General features: G+C 43.8%; 1 pseudogene; it reads right to left on the bottom strand.

Annotated features, from left to right (window-relative positions):
• Nucleotides 1-1423: 1423 nt before the first annotated feature.
• On the bottom strand, nucleotides 1424-8191 carry LOC125941714 (zinc finger BED domain-containing protein 6-like; annotated as a pseudogene).
• Nucleotides 8192-8483: the final 292 nt, after the last annotated feature.

The raw sequence follows: 8483 nt of genomic DNA, 5'->3' as shown, positions 1-8483 counted from the left end.
CCTTCTGCCTCTCAAAAGACCGGCAAGAACTCAATCGGCGAGTCTCAACAGTGTAACGACGTGGAACCGCACAATCTTACAAAATAGTGCACGTAAACCTCAAGGAACAGCGATGACTCGGCTTTTGGAGTGGATGCTAATGTTCTTTATTTCTTGCACCACGAAATACACACACCAGTAGTTTTTACTAAACAAACACGCGAGAAATAACTATCCCGCGAAACAACATCTCGTCTCATCCTATATAGGTGCAAGACAGCGGAAGAAAAATTATCAAGAAAATATGCAGCGCAGTTTAACGAACACAAAAGCTGATTTGACGAAAAAACAGACCATGCTCGGACGGTGGTAAGCGCAAGTGATGCTTTGAAAATAATGTCGTCATGAGTCTGGCTCCCCAGTGTTTCTCCACGTTTCTATGCTACGCCTTTGAAGCGAAGACTCACGCCTGCGGTAGCAGAACCCCACGCCTTTTAAATTGCTACGCGCCTCCATTAGGGATGCAAAACCATCAGTAAATTGAATATCGATGGCATCGATATTTTTTAACTATCGATAGTGCAAAAAGAATATCGATAGTATTATCGGTAGTGCTATCGATTGTTACCATTGATAGTGCAATCGGTGTTACTATTGATAGTACCATCGGTAGTATTACTACCGATAATACTATCGATAGTGCTTTCAATAGTGATGCTTTTCTGGGTTGTCGATATTGCCAAAACATTTGCGATAACCCACTATAAGCAATGCTCTGTTCGTTTAATTTATGAGCAATTTTATGGCGAACGAAATAAATTGTTTCCGCAGTGAAAATGACGGAATATATTTATCAATAAATTCATACTCAAACGTAACCAGTTATACCTTACTAACACACTTAGTTCATGATATCTTTATTTTGAAATCACAAAATGCAATATAAATTTGAAGCCGCGCCGTTCCGCAACATGTAACGGTTTCCTTTCCGCTACAGCTGAACAGTTCAACCTAATTATCATGCATGTGTCAGCCAAGCATTCTGGTGAAGGAACACAAGCATGTCAACGTTTTTGCCCTTCAGCCTGCTGCTTCTTTCTGAAATGATCTGTCCAGCCGCTGAGAATACGCGTACTGCGAGTACCGACGTTGCTCGAATGCACAACTACTTCCTAGCCACTTCAGAGAGCGGCGTTGTGGAGCAATTCCAAGAATTCTAGAATTCTAAAGGGTTGCTCTTCCTTTCCTGTGGATGTAGCTCCAGGTTACTGGCAAACCATTAGCTCTGCGTTCGAGGTTGCGGTTGAGGGCTTCTGTTGCTGTCTCTGAAGGAACCGCAGAATTAGGCTTCCTGCCGCAGTTGCGTTTGGAACCGCCTGCTGCCTAGATGGTTCCACTGCAATACCAGCTGGGCTCTCCGACAATCATCGGCTTAGTTCACCAATCAAACAAGCACTGGCGCGGTGTGCGTTTGTTCTGATCGAAAAAGCTCCTCCTTTAGTCGTGGATCCAGCATTGTTGCAAGAGATGTTATATGACTTTCTTCATAAGTGCCCATTCTTTTATGCAAGGAGGAGATGCACTCTCGAAGAATTTCTTTACCAACGTCGGTTTCGTAGCGCTGGCTTGATGCACTCTTCCAGCTCAGGTGCGATACTGCAGACCACAGGAACTATCAAGGATGGTAGTGCACTCATCTCCACAGACTAATTTCGTGGCCTCCTCAAATTATTCCAGTACTTCCACATCATCCTCAATGACCATCATATGCTCTGCGGCTAACGGGCTTATTGCCTGGGGTAACTTTACGGTGTTAAGGTTAGTGCTTCTCCAACCTCCAAGATCCTTTTTTAGCATATACAAGATACTGTTCCACCGTGTCGGTGTCTCCTGGTTGAGTTTTAGCGGAGGGAACTTACCGACACGCTCTTGCTCTTCTCGGAGCTTAGCGGTAGCGTTGCAGCTGGACCTCACGTAGCGCACAATGTTCTTGCACCTTAGAAGCATGGATTCTGATTCTTAACTGCTTTTTGCCCATTCTGAACAGTGAGGTTCAGCGTATGAGCGAAGCATGGTTGGTACTCGACACCCAGTAGTAGGGCTGCAAGAACCACCTCTTATCGTTGTCTGTGACAAGCGCAACGATTTCCTTGCGAATACCCCAGCCACACCTTCAATGACGTCGGTGACGTTTTGTGCCGTGTGTGCTCCTTGAAAAACTTCTGTGGAGAACACCGCAGATCGCATAGTTGTGCCTTGCCGAAAATGGCACGTTACTTTCATGTACTTGTCAGCGTTGCATAATGTCCAAATGTCTGCTGTTACGGCACAATAGCTTGTCGACGTCAGCTTAACACACAATTTCACCTTGGCCTTCTCGTTTAAGTTCGGCAAAATAACGTTACAAAGCTGCGTTCGGCATGGCAGCTCATGTTATGTATCTAGGGCGTACCCGAAATCTTGAAATCATTTGTCAGTGATGATCTAAAATGGCTGCATGTCTCTTGCTATAATTAGAGCTAATTACTTGTCAAGCTTCTTTTTCTCATCGGTCTGGCTCCCCATACTTTGCTCCTTTATCTGAAATAAACAAATTCAACCTGCTTTGTTTTGGTTTTGAGGGGCCAGCCGCATCCGTACATGTATCTGCGACTTCTTTCACACTGTCCTTGATTCTCGTGAAATGGCGCATTAGCGTGGCCCCGCTTCATGTGGTCCCTTAAATTAGAAGTATACCCACTGGTTTTATATTCCTTGTCGCTTAATGCGCACTTGGCATGTACAACCGTTGCATGTTTGACGAAGTAATTCCAAACCGCCGCTTTAGATTTCGGCATCTTGGACGATTATGAGCAGGAAAGTGAAAATGAGCAAAGGTTTACCAGTTACTTTTATGTTTATGCATAACAAAAAAAAAGCACTCTACCCAATCGAATGTGTATATTTATTATATTCTTTTCGTGTACAGCATTCAGGCTTTGCAATATTTTCTTGGAATAACGCAACAACAGTCACCACACATTTACGAAATAACAGCAATGCGTCTTTACTGTTGGCACCATTGGTATAAATGCAATATTTGAGCAGATGGATGTGGCTCATCCACTTCTAGGAAATTCATGGTATGTCTCTATGAAGACGGTTCCTAAGAAGGCGATCAATCCACGGCACTAGATTATGATCTTATAGTTGATGTTAATCTCCAATACGCACCATTATTCAGCAATCAATGCCTAATTGCTTCTTCTTATGCCGCACGAATATACCGCCCTTTTTGCATGACTCGTCACCGCTCGAAATACAATGCCTATGTAGAAAAATGTCAGAGCCCTCTCGTAAATGCAGTGGCAAAGGGGGTAAGTGGTCATTGGTGCAGATGTTTTCGTCCCTAAACGTGGCAACGTCAGAGGGAGTCGAAATTCGTTAACGAAAGAGGATTATATTAGCCGAGAGCAAAGTTACAAAGAGAGGCATACACTACACTGAAATCGGAACTGCTAGTCAAAGCTTCACAAAATGAAAGAACACGCACAGTTAACGGTGTTCATGATAAATACTAAACGTAGGCCTGCGATGTCTCCTCGCAAGAACAAAATACTTTAACAAAGGTCGTTGGCATACATCACACTGCGGGCGGGTGCCATTTAGTGTCAAGACGCAAACGTGCTTCGAAGCAGTTCCCAAACGATATGCTAAGAATTCCTTGCGGCAGTCTGACATGGCTAAGCGCCGAGGACAGGTAGACCCAGGATTGCACATGGACACCGTCCCGCAGTCATATTACTTGCGAGCGCGTGCTTGCGAGCGCGGTCGCTTGGAGGTTTCGTTTCTATGTTGAAAATGCAGCGCCCTCGCTTCCAAGAATGAAGTACTGCACATCCACGTGACATATACCAGTGATGTTGCTTTTTCTGATTGTTTGGTACGTCCGCGAGCGTATTCAGTTTCGTTTCGCGAATTCGCGGATGGATCTAGCAGTTCCATTCGCGATTTCTACCTTAATTTGCTTGCATCGCTAATCCATGGACGTATCTTGTAGATCCGAAACTGCATGAGAAGTACTCAAAGAAATATTGGTGGCGGGGGTCACCTGATGTTGTAGTACCTTATTCTCTCGAGCGATAGCGCTACCTTGTCAATATTGGCGATTTTCACGTGGTGCCATTGTCGAGCTAGGAGGGTGACCATAAGAAGGACTCTGTCTATGATCTGCCGGGGTGGAATTAAAAGTTCCCTTGATTGCACGATTGAATTGCGTTGTTTCATTGAAGGTGAGCGTTTAGTTTTAGCTGAACACCTGTATTAGTCAGTGTAAAATATACGTTCAGATATAGCGCAAAGCGCAAATAAGTACACACACACACAATAAGACGACACGACAGACGCGGAAGAGCGGTACTACGAACTGTTTATTAGAATCTACAAACCTTCCGATTTATAAGGTGAACCACGCACACCAGTGTCACGCCCCCTTTCCAATGCGAGGTGATAAAAACAAATCTAAATAAGTTAACAACACTACTATCGCCTTAGACAACAGAGCTCAAGTAGCTCAGTTCGGTACTGTGCAAAAGAATTGACGCTTCGCTTATACAAATAGCGGAATTCTTGTGGATATAGAAGGCTTTTAGAGCCACTCAAGCCGTGTAGTTTGTAGATTTGCCTGAGATGGTGGTCTCATAAAATCGGGCCTCGCAACCACACGTGGTGATATGGGCAACCAAATGTACATACTTGTCCTCTTTTTCTTAACTTTTAGCGCATTCGCCCTGAGCCGGTCGTTAATGCACCGTTCGGTTTGGCCGATGTACACCTTCCCGTACAACAAGGTGACGGAGTATACCACTCCTGTCGCACACCTTACGAAGCGGCTATCACGGCGGGTTTCGCAACCTCGTTTGCTGTCACCGCAAATTCGAGGGCGGAACCTGGATAGCTTATTAGGAGCCGTGAAGACCACAGGAATACGATGCCTGTTCGCGATCTTCTTCAGGTAGTGCGAGACCTTATGCATATAACGCATGACTAAGGGTCCCGCCGTCTTTCGCTGGGTCACAGCCCTTTTGCTCCAGCTCTGTTCTTCACCTTCTGCAGGAGAGATTCGGCCACCGCACCAACAAGCAACTTAGGGAATCCTGCTGCCAATAGGCGACTAATATGATTTTTAAAGCTATGCTGCATTGAATGCGGGCCTGACTTACGGCACGCAGCATTCAGGCATTGAAAATCGATGTCCCTTTTTCCAATTTTTGAGTGGGCAGAGTCAAAATGCAAGAGACCTTTCTTGACCCGTGGGAGGTATTCCCAGCAGACATGGCCTACACTAAACCTTAGCCTGAGATGCAGGAACTGTAACCACTCAGTGCCACGCAATTCATATGTGAAACTCAAACCCTGCCCTGCTTGAATAAAAACATTTAAAATGCTCCCAGAGGCACGGAAACCGTCCTCTTTCCTTAAAAGAATTAAAAAGTCATCGCCACTCTGTTCAATTGAACAGATATTCAAATGCGTTTTCCAAAACTCTGCTTCCTTGTCGGTTCATAATTTTTTAACGCTTTTAGAATTTTATCTTCGTGTAACATTTATTGTTTTTAACGAGCAGCCTTTTCTAAACCATAGTGTATATTGGGTCTTGAGCGACTCCGATTCTATGCGACATTTTTTTGGCTGACATTGAGAGGGTGCTTGATTTGGCTTGGAACGGTGGGAAGGTTTCTAAAGTGTTTAGGTACGTCGATGCTTTTTAATTCTTCCTCTGCTACATAGGTCTTCCAGATAAGAGAGAATTCGGGGTAGGATTTATAGTCCATAAGGCTATAGCGGGCAACATTGATGAATTTTACAGCATTAATGAGAGGGTGGCAGTCGTCGTAATAGAGCTTTATAGGAGGTATAGAATGAAGGTTGTACAAGCCTAGGCCCCAAGGGGTTCAGGCAAGGAGACACAATCTCTCCAATGCTATCCACTGCATGCTTAGAAGAAGTATTCAAACTCTTAGACTAGGAAGGCTTAGGAATGAGGATCAACGGCAAGTTTCTCAGCAACCTTCGGTTTGCAGATGAAATTGACCTATTCAGAAACAATGAGGACGAATTACAGCAAATGATTAAGGACCTTAATCGAGAAAGTGCAAGAGTGTGGTTGAGGATTAATATGCAGAAGACAATGATTATGTGCAATAGCCTGGCAAGGGCACAACAATTCAGGGTCGCCAGCCTGCCTCTAGAATCTGTAAAAGAGTACTATTATCTAGGGGACCCTGATCATGATAAAGAAATTTACAGAAGAATAAAATTGGGTTGAAGTGCATAGGGCAGACATTGCCAAATGCTGTGAGCTTACCAGTGTCGTTTAAAAGAAAAGTGTACAATCATTGCATTCTACCAGTGCTAACATATGGGGCATAAACTTGGAGATTAACAAAGAAGTTCGAGAATAAGTTAAGGACCACACAAAGAGCGATGGAACGAAAAATGTTAGGCCTAACGTTAAGAGACAGGAAGAGAGCGGTGTGGATCAAAGAAAAAATGGGGATAGCCGATATTTAAGTTGGCATTAGGCGGAAGAAATGCAGCTGAGCAGGCCATGTAGTGCGTAAGATGGATAACCGGTGGACCATTAGAGTTACGGAATGGATACCAAGAGAAGGGAAGTGCAGTCGAGAATGGCAGAAAACTAGGTGGGGTGATGAAGTTGGGAAATGTGCAGACGCAAGTTTGGGGAATCAGCTAGCGCAAGATAGGGGTAATTGGAGATCACAGGGAGAGGCCTTCGTCCTGCAGTGCACATAAATATAGGCTCATGATATCTATCTATCTATCTATCTATATATATATATATATATATATATATATATATATATATATATATATAAAGAAAACAGCAATAAAACCTAGAAAATACTCAGACTACATCCGGACGCAACCTCGAGATCGGCGCATGTTCTCGTGACAGCCAGAATAGACAGAGTGAGTTTGAAGAGAGAAAAGCCAGGAATGTGAACCAGACGCACGTGCGGTTCGGTACCCTGGGCTGCGGCTAGGGAATATATGGAGAAAGAAAAACGAAAAAAGCAAGAAAGAAAGCATTGCGACAGCGATGCTTTCAAGGCGACAACATATGTGCTATATGGAGAATGAATGCGTTATGAGAAGCCAAATTTACTCGAGAAGTTTTGAAAGGGAAAATATTGATAAAGAATTGCATGCCGCAGGAGTGTCATTACATCAACGCACTTTGTTCATGGTGTATTTCTCGCTATAGTGTTCTGACTTTATTTTGTTTTCTTTCGCAGGGAAGCGATGTATGGTCCTTCTCACTGATGACGCTGTGAGCAACGGGACTGATAAAGCATGCCAAAGCATGTATAACAACTCCTGCGGAAGTAATCCACCATATATTCAAGTGTTTAATCAGTCTTGCAAGACTGATTATCCCGCTGCATAGTTAATAAAGCGTTAAGCATCTGCTTTTTTGTTTGAATAAACCAAATATAAGGAGACCTGCATACGGTGTTGTTTACCGTATGCAGGTCTTCTATACACATCAGTTTGTGTTTTGCGGTTGGCAAGGTGTAAAAATATTAAGTTTTCTACGACCCCAACATAGTAGACCTCGACGTAAAACTGTATAGCAAGGTATTTAGCAATAAAAGAGCAACTGTAACTTATATTGGCCACATTATACTAAATTTTAGACAGCTGACGAAATATCCATACTTGAACCGAGTTTCTACAAGCATTCCGTACTTTTAGTACCTTTATGGAGCGCTTAACAGATTCAGTAGAGCGAAGATAGACAACGATACTTAAGGATGAAATGAAGTGGTGAAGATAATATTTGAGGTTAAAAAGGCTTCGGCACAACATTTACATTGGGTAAAACTTTAGGTGCCTTCTGCGTGTAAGCTTGACTGCAAATAACAACCACCAGGTATTCTAGGAGATATTTCTTGCTCTCCACTCACTTTCAATAGCACCTAGGGCAACCGCAACTAGCGCGAGCTGGAGTGCCTTGCAGAGAAGTCACAATATTTGGTGAGATAGGGGAATTTATTATGAGAGTAAAGCTAAAAGGCTCGGCTTGAAATAGTGTGTTGACATTTGTGCTTGTTTAAGCTTTCTTTGCGGGGACCGCATATAATAGTGTATCTAAGGACGCACCGAATCCGGATTTCTCGTGGAAGCGGACGAGTGTTCCGCGTACCATCTGGATGTGAGTGCACCCAACGACGGACGACGCCCTAGCAAATTTTACTCTCGACCGCAGCGCGTGCAGCCGCTACCAACACACTGGTTTGAGAGTACTCAAAACGATGAAGGTTCACATGAAACGGCATTTGGCCGCAGTGGCGTTCGTGTTATCGGAAAACGGAAATTGACAAGGAAGATTATTTGTTTCCTCGAAAATTATCTTGTTGCCAGAAAGACGGAATTTGAAGAAAATAGTAGGGAATTCAAAACCTGCTGTACAAAGAGCTCCTGTACACTGACCTCGACGA

This window comes from Dermacentor silvarum, unplaced genomic scaffold, assembly GCF_013339745.2.
Source record: "Dermacentor silvarum isolate Dsil-2018 unplaced genomic scaffold, BIME_Dsil_1.4 Seq12436, whole genome shotgun sequence".
NCBI classification, from domain to species: domain Eukaryota; kingdom Metazoa; phylum Arthropoda; class Arachnida; order Ixodida; family Ixodidae; genus Dermacentor; species Dermacentor silvarum.
The sequence above is the reverse complement of the archived record's forward strand: the minus strand, read 5'-3'. Positions and strand labels throughout refer to the sequence as shown.